General features: G+C 48.4%; 1 non-coding gene across 1 annotated transcript; it reads left to right on the top strand.

The window, feature by feature from the left end:
• The first annotated feature begins 215 nt into the window (after positions 1–215).
• Positions 216–288, top strand: Trnat-ggu (transfer RNA threonine (anticodon GGU)). Its single transcript has one exon. It is a non-coding gene; the product is annotated as a tRNA-Thr (tRNA).
• The last annotated feature ends 13,854 nt before the right edge of the window (positions 289–14,142 follow it).

Below are 14,142 nucleotides of genomic sequence, written 5' to 3' on the forward strand. Positions count from 1 at the left end.
CTGTTCTGGCAGTCTTGGTGCCAAAGGGAGCTTAAGAGGGTTCAACGCTGGTCGACCACTCTCGACATGTCGTAGACACTCGAATCACGGCCCGGGGGTTAAAAAGAAGGTCCCCTTCGCCCCGAGTAGTCCGAGTGGCGCTGGCTACCACCCCCAAGTGCAGGAAACAAAAATACCTTAACATAAATACCCGAGAAAGTGCTGGGGAAACAGCCCCGCCGGTAGCGTAGTGGTTATCGTACCAGACTGGTATTCTGGAGGTCGTGGGTTCGGATCCCACCCGGCGGGCATTTTTTCACCACTTTCTTTACGACTCAAAAAATTCTTCATCTCTTTCTATGACCCACCACAACCTCCCCTTTGCTTTCCGAGGTTTTCTTGACTGCCAACCCTTATTTTCTGTGTTATTTCACGGAGCCCCTCATTTCCCATTTTCTGATTCGCTACATGCTTAGCGAGGGCCTCTGTTCTGGCAGTCTTGGTGCCAAAGGGAGCTTAAGAGGGCTCAACGCTGGTCGACCACTCTCGACATGTCGTAGACACTCGAGTCACGGCCCGGGGGTTAAAAAGAAGGTCCCCTTCACCCCGAGTAGTCCGAGTGGCGCTGGCTACCACCCCCAAGTGCAGGAAACAAAAATACCTTAACATAAATACCCGAGAAAGTTCTGGGGAAACAGCCCCGCCGGTAGCGTAGTGGTTATCGCACCAGAGCGGTATTCTGGAGGTCGTGGGTTCGGATCCCACCCGGCGGGCATTTTTTCACCACTTTCTTTTCGACTCAAAAAATTCTTCATCTCTTTCTATGACCCACCACAACCTCCCCTTTGCTTTCCGAGGTTTTCTTGACTGCCAACCCTTATTTTCTGTATATATATATATATATATATATATATATATATATATATATAGAGAGAGAGAGAGAGAGAGAGAGATGCATTTGCACCCTCTGCAATTAGGCACCTTACGGTCTTACGGTCTTTCGCGGCTGAGGAGTTTTCTTTCCCCACACGAGCGGTATCGGGAGTTCAGACAGCGGAGTGAAACGTGGTACATGAGCTTCGTACATGGTTGTGCAGAAAACAGGTACCATGCTGAATAAAAGATATTGTCATATTGTTGTGTACACAATCTGCGGAAAACGGAAAGACGCTTTCAATGTTCGTCTTGTTGAGTTACAGTTTCAACGGGAATTTGAAAATCTGATAGTAAGAACAAAATGTCATTATGAAATTCGAAATGGCTGCCGAGTTATCCCATTCAAAACATTTTTACTTGCACTCTTTCATATTGCTCTTCAACGTCGTTTGAGAAGAGCTTGCTTTACAAAAAAATCGCTCGTTCTCAAAAATCAAGCAGTATTCTATTTTTAACAAATAAATTTCCTTAAAGGTTCTGAAGGTGATTTACTTTCACGGAAAAATAAAACGCTATTCTATACCCATTACATCGTCAGAAAGTTGTTTTTTTTCCTAAATTCATTTCACTAAAGAAGAAGAAGGACGGACACTAAACTTTGGCTATACTTCGTCTGAAAGCATTCGTTTGTATACAGTGAAATGAAAACTCGGGCGCTTTTTAAAATGCAACTTTAAAGCTTTCCTTTGTATTTATGCGTTTGCGCTCCGAAACACGCGAGAATGCAGGCGTCCGAAAAAAGGAAGACCATACAAAATTAAAAAAAACGTCAAAATTGCCATATTCAAACGTTTTTTTTACTCCTTATGAACCTGGCGCCACCGCAGCCAGTATTTAAGGGACGTCGTTATGCTGTGTAACGTTTCCGTATTTTCTGCCTTTTTGTGGAAGAATAAGAACATTATGATGAGATTTATTTCAGCTAGCTTATTTGCAAACATGCAGCCCATATTCGATTTTTGTATGAGATTACCAAAAAAAATTATTTGAAAGATCTCAATTATGTCTAAATCCTTGGCACTCGGGCACTTTAAATCCGGATTGAAGTGAATGGCGAATAAATGTTCGAGCCCACATAAGTCATACTGCAGCAGCACCGCACGCTTCAGTCTCGATTGAGGAGTTACACCGGTTGCACTTACGTACGCCATATGGCGGAAAAAATGCATTTCACTACAGGCGTCTGGTATCTTTGAGGAATCCTATAGATACGTAACTATATAAAAGGGATTGCGCACGTACATATGTGAAGTGTTTGGATGCCATTTCTGGGATTACTTGAAATTTTCACCTTTTACTTCATTACTCCGTGGAAAGAGGGTATCACCACTTTCGTCCGATCACATTTGGTAAGAGAACCACGGCTGAGTTTTAGCAGAATCAGGCTCGATTGCGTTTGAAACTGGCTGTGCAGCAGCGCCCAATTCGGATTGCACTCCGTCCAGACCAACTCAATCGCATCGCGATTGTGAGTGTCCATTAGACAAGGCTATAGGGTGGCAGTAATAAATACTGCAGAAGCTTAAGCTTTTTTACGAATGCCCAAAACCGTACGCCAGGAAAGACGGGCGTATGGCGAACCCCTAATAATCTTCTGCTCCCTCCACCCCCCACGACCAGAGTTACTTGCTCTGCCCGACACCAAATCTACCATCGCTGCCGTGACAAGAGGCCTGTTTTCCGAGGGTTGTCCGTCAACACACCATGCCCATACCTGTCCAGCGCCCTACTAAGATCGAAGAATACCCATTCAACACCAATCGAGGTGCCGCTCGCTTTCACTGTTCGCTATCGCCGTACCCATGCCAATAGCCAATCCTCAAAGCAGGGCAGACCTCACGGGTATGAGAAATCCCTGCCCACGTATGGGAAACTATAAGGAGCAATTTCTCGAGGTTAATAGAGGCGAGAAAGCGGTAACCTTGAAATGGCGCGTAAACGCACCAAAGACTGGGATTCACGACATGCCATCAGCAGCAGCGAGCCCCGACCTAACTTGACGTGACGCACGAATGACGACCGGCGCACGGCTGACGTTTACCCTACATGACCTAGCCTGCCGCTTTGTAGATGGCGGCAAAGATGACGACGCATAGTGCCCGACCGACAACAGGAGAGATACGGCGCCCCGACCCACCCACACCTCGATTAAGGGGGCTTCCGACGTCCAGTTGTTCATCGACGGCTTTGATGGAGTCACCCTCATTGGCACACACACCGACTGCTCAGTAATATCTGATGATTGGCCTCTACGCTGAATAAAGAGATGACCAGATGGGCGGTCCGCATAAACGCACACCAGGCGGCGATCTCGTAACGCCAAGTGGAACGTGCACATCACGCATCAGCAAAGACGGCCCCACCTACCATTCTGCGTTCGTCAATTAACCTATCTTCTCCCGCGTCGCAATTCTCGGAATCCGCTTTTTGACGGACATTGAACCATAGGTTATGTGGAGACCAAGCCGATAACTTTTTCTTCCAATCGCTCCATGACGCCGCTACCGAACCCCAAAAACAGTGCAGCTGTAAGAATCACCGTTGATCACATCACCCTACCACGCCGCTCAAGCTTGATGATCACCGTCCACGAAGAAAATGCCATGTCTGATGTCGACGGTATCGTAGAGGGTGACCAATGTTTGCTTTTGTACCGTGGTGTCTCCGTCGTATGAGAAATTGCGCTTTTTAAGCGACGAAAGTCCCACGTTTTCGTCCCTTTTTTTATTTAGGACAATCAGCATTTAAGCAGGGGTGTTCCAAACAGGAGCGCTCACGTCACGTCTAAAGCAAGTGACGTTTCCCCGTTAAGCGATTTCGAAGGTGAACCCGAAGATGCTTTTATGTTTCCGGATTCCTGGGACGTGAACGCAGGGATGCCGCATAACAAATGGACAGAATTACTGGCTTTGCGGCGCCGCCATAGCGAGTTTTTTTCTCGAATCCAAAACTACCTCAAACAACTCATGCGAAGCATGTAGTATAACCAAAGAAGGAGCCCGACCTACATAACCGTCACCGTACGGCGTTTGTTCGTGGAAGCATTAAGGCATCCGGACGCACATCGAAGACAGCTTCAGTGACGACAATAAAGTGCCATAAAGAAGCCCTTTTTCTACGCCATTCGTACTCGTGAAGGGAAAGACCGCGCATTAAGGTACTGCGGTAAGTACCGGTGACAGAACGACATAACTTAAAAGGATGTGCACCCTCGCCATGATTCGACAAAACCCTTGACCACCTCGGCCACGTGAAGTACTCCTCGTCGATGGACCTTAAGACAGAGTAGTGTAAATTAAAGTGGAAAAGGGATTCCGATAGACGACTGCTTTTTTACCACGGACAGCCTCTACAAGTTCAGAGTGATGCCGTTTGACCTGTACACGTTACCAGCGACGTTTCAAAGAGTCATGGACACTGTAGTAGGTGGCCTGAACTGGAACACTTGCCGTGTGTACCTCGATGACCTCATAGTTCTCGCCCAGACTTTCGGTGAACACCTTACAAGGTCGGAGTCTGTCCTATAGACAAATCTTACGTGGGGGTTAACGCTGAAGTCTGAAATGTGGCGCTTTGCGTTCGAGGAAGTCAAGTTTTATTTGCCTACCGTCAATTACCCTGTAGTCCTGGCTAATCCGGCGAAGACTTTACCCATAGGAATTTTTCCAATTCTTACGAGGGAGGCGGTAACGACATTCGAAAAACTCTATTTCGTTTTTTGTTGGTGGACACACACGAAGGGAAAACATCGCATCGTAAGAGCGGAGCTATGGAGAGAGAAGCAGGTATGACGCAGAGGAGCTAGTAGACGATGGTCTTCGACACACATTCGAGGCGAAGCAAGGAGAGGCGCGGGTACTTTTTCTTGCTGTATTCTATTTGTAAGGCCATGCTTCCAGCGCCCATTTTTACAATGTGCTCGGAAAAATATTAGCACCCGCTGCATTCAACAAAAAATGTTTTTTTTTTTGGAGGGGCATATGAGGCTTGCGGAATGATAAATGTAAACATTGTTTTTTTTGCTAAGCTGAATACATATTTTTGGAGATGCAGGTGGTAAATTTTATTTTAACTTGATTTACTTTTTACCCTCAGGGACATCAGCTGTTACAAAGAGGAAGAGAGAACAGAACTATAAAACGGCAGGATGGCTACAAAATCTGAGCACTGGCTGTGGAATTCAATGGCGCCGCGTCACCGATGGAGACCTTGAAGGCTTGAAGGGAATTTTGCTTTAAAGTGATCGTCGGTGCAAAGAGGTCAAGATACATGTTAGCTCGCAAGTTTGGCATACCAACGTTTAGCGAGCGATCGATGCGCGACTACTACTGACTGGAGTTGTGCGCCCAAAATATCGAGTGTTTAGCGCCCTTAATAAACAGTGAAATGGATCCTTTAGGTGTATATTATATTTTATACCTACATATATATAGGGGCGAATTCCCTTGCAAGCCGGGTGAACTGCCCAAGCGTTGTAGTCCCACACAAAAGTTGAGCGCCAGGCCAGGGAGTCGCTTGTACCTATCTTACCGGTAGGTGCCCGGCGCCACCAAGGCACACAAATGCACATGGTGCCTTCCGGAGCCACGTTCGACGCTCAACTCGCAACTGCCTGTGGCAGAACATGCCGCCAGACTCTTTCACCACCTGCAATGGCGCAACGTGGCATGATTGCCGGGAGCCCCACCAGATGGACAAGGGTCAGGGGCCTCTCACTAGCGTAAAGGCAGCTTTCCAGTTGTTAAATCCCCTTTCAAGGGTCCGTACTCGACCAGAGATGCCAGTACCCATTAAAGAAACCGGTGGGTGCCCGGCGGTACCAGGATTTGAACCCAGTACCTTCCGCATACGAGGCGAGTGTTGTATCTCTGAGCTATCGCTGCTTTTTTTTTATTGCCTGCTTAGACATTTTTACAGAACAGAAAGAGAAATGCATAATGTTAAAACCTGTGAGCCAGCCTTCGCTCACAGAGAGGTTTTAAACATCCTAAGGCACACTAGATCATCGAGGACAGACAACCACTCTGGCGGTTCATCCTCTACACGGAGCACCTCCCTTATGTACTGCACACTTTCAATAAAGTTTTCCCTGGCAGGCCGGGCGTTGATGTCCGCATTCCGCATGGCCATTCTCGTCCTCCATATGCTGTGCAGGCTGAGCACCATGATGAAGTCATACGGTACACCACCCTCACTTTCCAGTGGCAGGAACCGAATACCGTGTGGGGTTATGGGTAGCTCCTTCTTCAACGTGCGCTGAAGGATGTCCCAGTGGAACACCGGGTCCCAGCATTCAATAAACACATGATTGACCGTTTCCGGCTTTTTGCACAGACTACAGTTTGTTGTCCATGGGACGAAGAAACCTCTCTCTGCTAACCATACATTTACAGGTAGCGTCTCGCTGTGGAATTTAAAGAAAAAAGATTTCATACTTGGTTTTACGGGCATTCTTTTAACCCTCCTGAGAACATCAGATCCGGTGCCCTTTCCGTATAACGACCTATACAGAGGTACTGGCAAACAAACATCGACAAGGTCCTTGTACAGGCACTTTCTTGAAACGCTAGACAGGTATTCAAGTGAGAACCGCACTTTCAGAAAATCAAATGACAGGGCTACTTCTCTTAGGTATCCCCTTACCCCATTACCAAAATGACTGCTAGAGGACACAACAAACTCAGGTAGGACATTTTGCAACCGGACTTGAATAACCGTGCGCAAGAATAAATCTTTTTGGTCCCGCAAAAAACAAAACCTTGCGACAAATCGTCGTAAAAATAAATGGCAGAGACCAAGTCCTCCTTTCCTTACTGATCTGAAAAGATTAGTAGGACTCATTCTTTCCCAACTGGAAGACCAGATAAAAACAGCAAAAACCTTGTGGATTTTTTGAACATTTACACGAGTCATGCATAACACTTGTGGCATGTACCACACTTTGGTTAACAAAAAAGGGTTGCAGATCGCGGCACGGGCAAACATCGAAAAGTTGCGCCCTTGCCAGTTTCTTGTTTTTTCCCTCAGCTTTTCTGTCTGGTCACTCCAGTACTGGCCAGTATAATGGTAATGTTCCAGCGGCACCCGACATACTTTGCCGGCAAAGCTGCCCATTGTATGTTCTCGAAAAGAGGGGGCGTTTAGTTCCAGTTTCCGTGCCAAAATCCCGAACATATATCCCAATTAACTACCGCTCCTGATTTTTTGCAAAAGGACTTCACCACCTTAACTGTTTCACTTACGCTCTCTTGATCCCGACAAAAAACAGCAATATCATCTGCGTAAGCGAGCAGTTTTACTTCCGCCCTCTGCAATTGGAATCCTCGTATTCCCTCCTCCTTCATTATTCTTAGGCAGAAAGGTTCAAGATATATAGCAAAAATTAGTGGGGATTATGGGTAGCCTTGCCTGACCGAGCATCCTATGTTTATCGCCTATGTTACGTTTTTGTTAACAATGATGCTCGCTTTACAACCGACGTAGGCCATTTTTGTACCCTCCAAAATAACGGATCCGACATTTTCGTATTTTAAGATGCTAAACAGTACATCGTGCAATACCCGGTCAAAAGCTTTCTCCAGATCCAGTTGCACCATTGCCACACGACCCGAGAAAGCATCACAGCACTCCAAAACACTTCTAGCTACATGAACATTAGAGCTTATTGTGCGGTGCTTAATACCACAAGTTTGATGTGGAGCTACCAGACACTGAATTATGGTTTGCGACCTTCGTGCTAGGACCTTCATGTAAATTTTATAGTCTACATTAGCCAGACTAATTGGCCTATAAGACTTTACGGACAGTAGCTTTATTCTTTCCTCGCACTTTGGTATCAAGACTATGTAGGTCTCCTTAAACGTTTGCGGAAGCACACGTATTTCGTACGCCTCCACAAGCACTTCACATAAAAACACTGCCGCCTCCGTTTTAAATGCCTTGTAAAATTCTGCGCCTAGGCCATCTGGAGCAGGTGACTTGCCAACGCTCAGCTCATAGATTGCTCTTTCTAGTTCCCCCACACTAATTGGTGCTTCGATTATGTCACATACATCTTTATCTAACTTGGGCATGAGCGGTAAAAATTCCATAGCGAAACCTTCATCCTCTGGAATGTGCGTGCCCAGCAGTTCTGTGTAGTACTCTACGAATGCGCGCTCAATCATTTCCTTGTTGTCTGTAACGATATTACGGTACGTTATTTCCTTTATTATGTTCCTCTGCGCATAGCGCTTTTCATCTGATAGTGCACGCTTTGTGGGCATTTCTCCCATCCACATTTTATCTGCGCGTGCTCTGACGATGGCTCCCCTTTAGCGTTCAGTATCGATTGCTTCTAGCCTGTTTTTCGTATCTCTTATCTCTTGTTTGAATTCCCCGGGGTTTATGCTTTCTTCTAGCAGAAAGGTACTTAACTGTTGGCGTAGGTCTTTCTCATTCTTTCTTCGTTGTTTATTTAGAATCGTGCTCCTTTCTATTGCGCTAATCTTGACTTGTTCTTTAAAAAGTTCCCATCTGGCCCCCCAGCTAATTCGTATGTCAGTTTGCATATTAGTAAAAAGTTCGTTAACTTTGGTTGTGAAAGGTTCATCTGTAAGAATGCGACTGTTCAATTTCCACAACTTCCAGTTCCATTTCGGTACGTTTTTCTTTGTTCCAAGGCTGCAGGCCACTAAGCAATGGTCGCTGTAAGCCAAAGCCTCGACCTTGTAATTGGCACACAGAGGGACTAGTTCGCTTGAAATATACACGCGGTCGAGTCTAGCGTGGCTACTCCTTTGATAGTGGGCAAACCACACTGGGCCTTTGGGCGTGAAAAGAGCCACGTCTTCAAGAGAATTTCGTTCAATTATATCCATCAAACACTCAGCCCCCCTATCTCTAATGCGCTCTTTTGTTGTTCTGTCTTCTTGCATGCACACACAGTTGAAGTCACCAAGCAAAATTATAGCCCTTCCGCAATCAAGGTGTTTACCAAAGCTTTGAAAAAACACTTCCCTTTCATTTTGTCGGTTAGGTGCATAAATGCATATCATACTCCATTCAGTGTTGGAAAAAGAAAAATCGCAAATCACAAAGCGGCCACAGGGATCCGCTACGACCGTCTGCTCAACAATGCCCAGTGATCGCCTAATGAAAAGAGCGTACCCAGCCGATGTCCCCACAGCATGCGAAGCCCACACATTGAAATGTGCTGTGAAAGGCTGCACCATGCGGTCTGTCACTTCCTGGCTTTGCACTTTGGTTTCCTGCACTGCAATTATATCTAACTCCCTGTCCGCAAACAGCCTACTAAGCTGACATTGCTTCCTTCTCGTTGCCAATCCACGGACAATAACTGTGGCAACATTATTTGCAGTATCTAGGCGCACAGCCATTTGAGAAAAAAATCAGACCGCATGCCGCTTACCTCGGTGATTTGACGGATACATGGATGCGTCAGTATTGGCGTAAATCACTGTGGCAAGAAGAACAGGTACACATAAATTTTTCACGACGGTGGCTTTGGGGGCCTCTTCTCGCCGACGTGAATATTCGGCTTTGGGTCGAGGCGTTTTCTCCTTACTGCCGGTCCCGTTGACGTGTTCTCCTCTCGGTTCGTCACATCACCATCCGCAGCACATTGTTCCCTTGGACGCTTAGACTCAAGCTCGTTCACCGCACCACCTCTCCCACGCGTGACGGCATCCTTGGCATCCATGGAGCCGTCGCTCGGGTAGCCGTCGTCTGTACTTGGAAGTGGGGTGTCTTGAGGCAGCCCCTCAGGCGCCTCTGTGGCTCCAGGTTCTTCCTTGTCCGTCGTCGCCTCGGTGGCAGTACTTTTGGTGGCGTCTCCTTTTCCTGCTGACACGTCACATGGGGTTGAGGTACGCTCGAGAGGCGGGCTTCCGACGACCTCCTCTGCTTCCGCCTCGTCCATTATGAGCTCACTTCGCTCTTCATTCGTACCGGGTCCTGTGGCTGCCGCATACGTTTTCACGCAGTTGGCGCGGTCATGTCCAAAGCGGCGGCAGACGTTGCACTTGGGAACTCAGCACTCCCTCCGAATGTGCCCAGTTTGGGTACAGCGAAGGCATAGCGGAGGCCTTCCTGCAACAGCGACGAGAGCTAGCTCGCCCCCAACACGCAGCTGATGTGGCAAATCGTCCCGAGCCACGCCCCCTTTGAGGCGAAGCCCTACGGTGAATGTCATGGTGCTGAAGTTCGTGCAGCCATTAACGCGCCACTTTTCCTTCGTCACTTCAACCACACTGCCGTATGGCGCGAACGCTTCCTTTATCTGGTCGTCCGGAGCATTGTGCAGGACCCAGTAAAGTTTGAGGCGGACGTCTTGGTGGCACGGGTCAATTACCAAGCACTTGTGGCCCTTGACGGTGACTTCTTTCTTCAAAAGCAGTTTCTCTTCCCGTCATCGCTCTTAAAGGTAACTGCCCAGATGTGATTCATTTGGTATGTGCCGAGAGCAGCTACGTCGGCAAGCATACCGTCATGCAATAACGCGTCACAGAATTCTTCCACGCGGTAAGGCCGCGCCCTTAGGTCGGCATGCAAAAAGACAGTGTTCAAAACAACAGACCCGGTTGGCAGAGGGGGCACAACAACAGAGTATTCCTGGGCTTCGTTATCGCTCCTGTTACCGCGGCCAGACTTGGCTGCAAACGCCGCTCCGGTGGAGCTCATGATTCCGCGTCCGTTCGCGAGCGTGACCGGAAGTAGAATCCCCCCTGAGCTATCGCTGCGGTTTAGGTTACTAACCGTTCCACTTGGGAATTTTCCCGACAAAGTCGGGTAACTTCCCAAGCACGAGATCCCCTGTGCTGGGGGTGCCTGTACCAAGTTTCTCTGGTTGGTTCCCAGCGTATCCGAAGTACCTACCACATTCTTTTATCCCATGGTACAAACCGACGTGGTGGAACGGTTTCCAGTACACTGGATCCCCCGTACGGGGGGCGCCTGTCCCCATTTTTATTCTGGTGCGTGACCAGCGGCTCCAGAGGAACCTACCACGTCTGCCGCAGTGGTAGTGCGTGTCCAAGCCCCTCATGCCACGCCGAGACCGGGAGCGCTTGTACGCTTTGAACTGGTGGGTGCCCACAGGTCTCAGACCCCACCCGAAGGTGTTCGAGGGACCTACCACATGGCCTCCCATGACTGCTTGTGGTCAAGCTGCAAGCGTTTGTTCCACCGTCGAGGCAAGCTACGGTACGGGAACGCTTGTACCCTTTAAAGAAACCGGTGGGTATAAGGGGGCCCAGGATTCGGACCCGGTACCTCCCGCTCGACATGTCGCAGACACTCCAGTTATGGCCCGGGGGTTAAAAAAAAGGCCCCCTTCTACCCGTGTAGTCCGAGTGCCGCTAGCTACCACCCCCTAGTGCAGGAACCAAAAAATACCTTAACATAAATACCCGAGAAAGTGGTGGGAAAACAGCCCCGCCGGTAGCGTAGTAGTTATCGCACCAGACCGGTATTCTGCTGGAGGTAGTGGGTTCAGATCCCACCCGGCGGGCATTTTTTCACCACATTCTTTCTGACTCAAAAAATTCTTCATTTGTTTCTGTGACCCACCACCACCTCCCCTTCGCTTTCCGAGGTTTTCTTCATTGCCAAACCTTAATTTCTGTCTTAATTCACCGAGCCCCTCATTTCCCATTTCTGATCCGCTATATAGATCTAAATATAAACATATATATATATATATATATATATATATATATATATATATATATATATATATATATATATATATATCTGTGTGTGTACTCAATCTGTATATGCTTATTCAGCGTGTGTTAAAAAAGGTTTTCGCTTGCGATAAAAATAGCGGGGAAATCTTGCTCTGTGGGACGCAAATTTTATTTTCCCTGTGAAGATAGGGCTCCTTACGTTCGAGGATGATTTGAGTCTAAACGAAAGATTTAACACCCATCATAAACCAACCACATCTGAATGTTTTATTGGTTTTTAGTTTTCAGGTAGTCCTGCCTAAGGAGTAGGTAGTTCAGGCAACACCCATGTCAAAACATCTACACAGAGCAAGTTGGGACTCTAGTACGGGCTTTACTCAACTAGTGGAAACAAAATATAAATGGCATAGGAGACAAATTCTCCACAGTATCTCGATGTCGGGAGGCTTACGGCACGACGAGACGGACGGCCCACCGCTTGCTGTCGTGCAGACTCCGTGAAGGTGAGTGGCGGCGGCTGGTCTCTCCTGGCTGGCGGCACTCCCGGCTGGCGACTCCCCTTCTGGCAAGCGCCGCTGCGATTATCTATTGTGCCCCCCTTTCATCGCACAGCACTTCTAAAGTTTGCTCCTAGACGACAGGAGAGGTAGGCAGCGGGAATCCTAACGTCAGAACGCGATATTCATGAAGGAAGAATACATATAAGTTGTACCTGATGTAAGCAGATGTTTGTGTGCCCCAAAGAACGCTCACGGTTTCCCTGAAGTTAACAGACCGTGCTCGTATTCGGAACGCTCCATGATTTTTTTCCATCGTGAATGTCCGAATGTTTGCAGCTACGAACTTTTATATCTTTTAGCTGAGGAAATCCAGGAATTTCTGTCCCGCAGCGAAGCAAGGCCGTCGTCAGCCACCGCCATGGTTCAAAGTGTCGTCGCCAAGGCCCGGGGCATCGTCGACAGCACAGACTATATCTGCACTAGCGTCTACGGGGCTCCAGCGGGCCGAAGGGCGCGTGACGACGCGCGAGGCGTAGTCGGGCCGTTTGACTGACCCGGCAGAGTTCTTCACAGCGTCGTAACCTGTGGTCGTAGGGCGACACCGACGGCGCAAGCACAGCTACGAGGGCGACGTCGGTGGCCCGCGTCCACCTATGACTGACCGTAAGCGCGTTCCGCTCTCTGGAAATTTATGCGGGGATTTTCGCGGACTTTCTGGTCCCGGGCATTGGAGCGGACCACTTGGGGTTTCGCTTTAGCCTAATTCTCGTCTTGCGTTTAGTGTGTAAACTTTTGTTGCTGATTCAAACCTCTGTCCTGTGACGTCTGTAAATATGTCTTCTCCTCGTTCGCCCATAGAGCGTTTGCTTTCTGTCTCATGATATGGCGCAATCATTACACATGACTCGTGAACCTGCTGAGGATAACGTCATCCAGTATGGTGCACATATACACAATAGGCAACCCTAATCAGGAAACTCTTAAAGCTAGGTTGCAAACACCCTTGAAAGTTACCGGCACGGCAGATGACAGCTTTTTGGGAGTGGACTACTCGATAAGTGTCGAGATTGTTTTCCTGTAACCTCCAGCATTCGTTCCTTCCATGCGCTTCACGGGCTGCACCTTGTTGACCGGTGGTGTGCCCCTGATCGACGGCTGGTTGTGCACATCTTCGTGGTGTCACAACAAAACTTTTGTGTGTCCGATGTTGATGCGGTTATCTTCCAACAGGCATATTTGACTTGCCACGGTGCATGCGTCGCTGTATCGCGTTCAGTGTTTTCTTTGGTTGTTTTAGTAAAGCAAAGCTTTCTACCTCTATTGGCCAACGGTTTCGTTACATGCGCCACAAGAAACTCCAACCAGGCTAAATAAAACTTCTGGCACCACCAGCTGTCGATCTTGAGCCCGAAGAGCAGCAGAGCGAGAGCTCATCGTCGCAGCCATGCAGCTACGCCCACACGGGGAGACGGGGACACAGACTCTGGTTTCGATTGAGGGGCTTGGAAAGTGGAGGGAGCTTTGAACGCGACACAAGAAACAAGAGTGGCAGGGAGGCAGTCAAAGATATGACGCAGTAGCCGCCCTTGCTGCCCTCCTTCTCACCCTTCGGAAAACAATCGTCTCCGTTTTAGTTTTGCTGACGCACGGCTGGGGTACAATGGTGGCGTCCGCCGCTGCAGCACGGCCGTGGCCTACGCTGCTGCGTTCGGAACGCCGCCCCGCAAATACAGGTGACAGCTGAAGCAGAACCCCTCCAGCGACGTCTTCAATTCATTATAGGCAGCGATGGGGAGACCACGAAATGTGAAAAATGCAGAAGAGCGGGGATACAAGGGTCAGAGAAAAGAACAGGCTGTATCTCTTGCGAGCGCCGAAAGCAGTATCCGACACATGCTGCTACAGTCACTTTGGTGAATTCAAGTCACTTCGGATGTCCAATTCTTGTGGGTGTCGTTTACAGCTTTGCTTTCCAACCACCTTCACATCGTGCATTGGACCCAAATTTTGTGTTAGCAATGGAGAGGGCACGCCGGCAA

This window comes from Haemaphysalis longicornis, unplaced genomic scaffold (assembly GCF_048455015.1).
Source record: "Haemaphysalis longicornis isolate Haplotype H1 unplaced genomic scaffold, Haemaphysalis longicornis Haplotype H1 scaffold_10, whole genome shotgun sequence".
NCBI lineage: Eukaryota > Metazoa > Arthropoda > Arachnida > Ixodida > Ixodidae > Haemaphysalis > Haemaphysalis longicornis.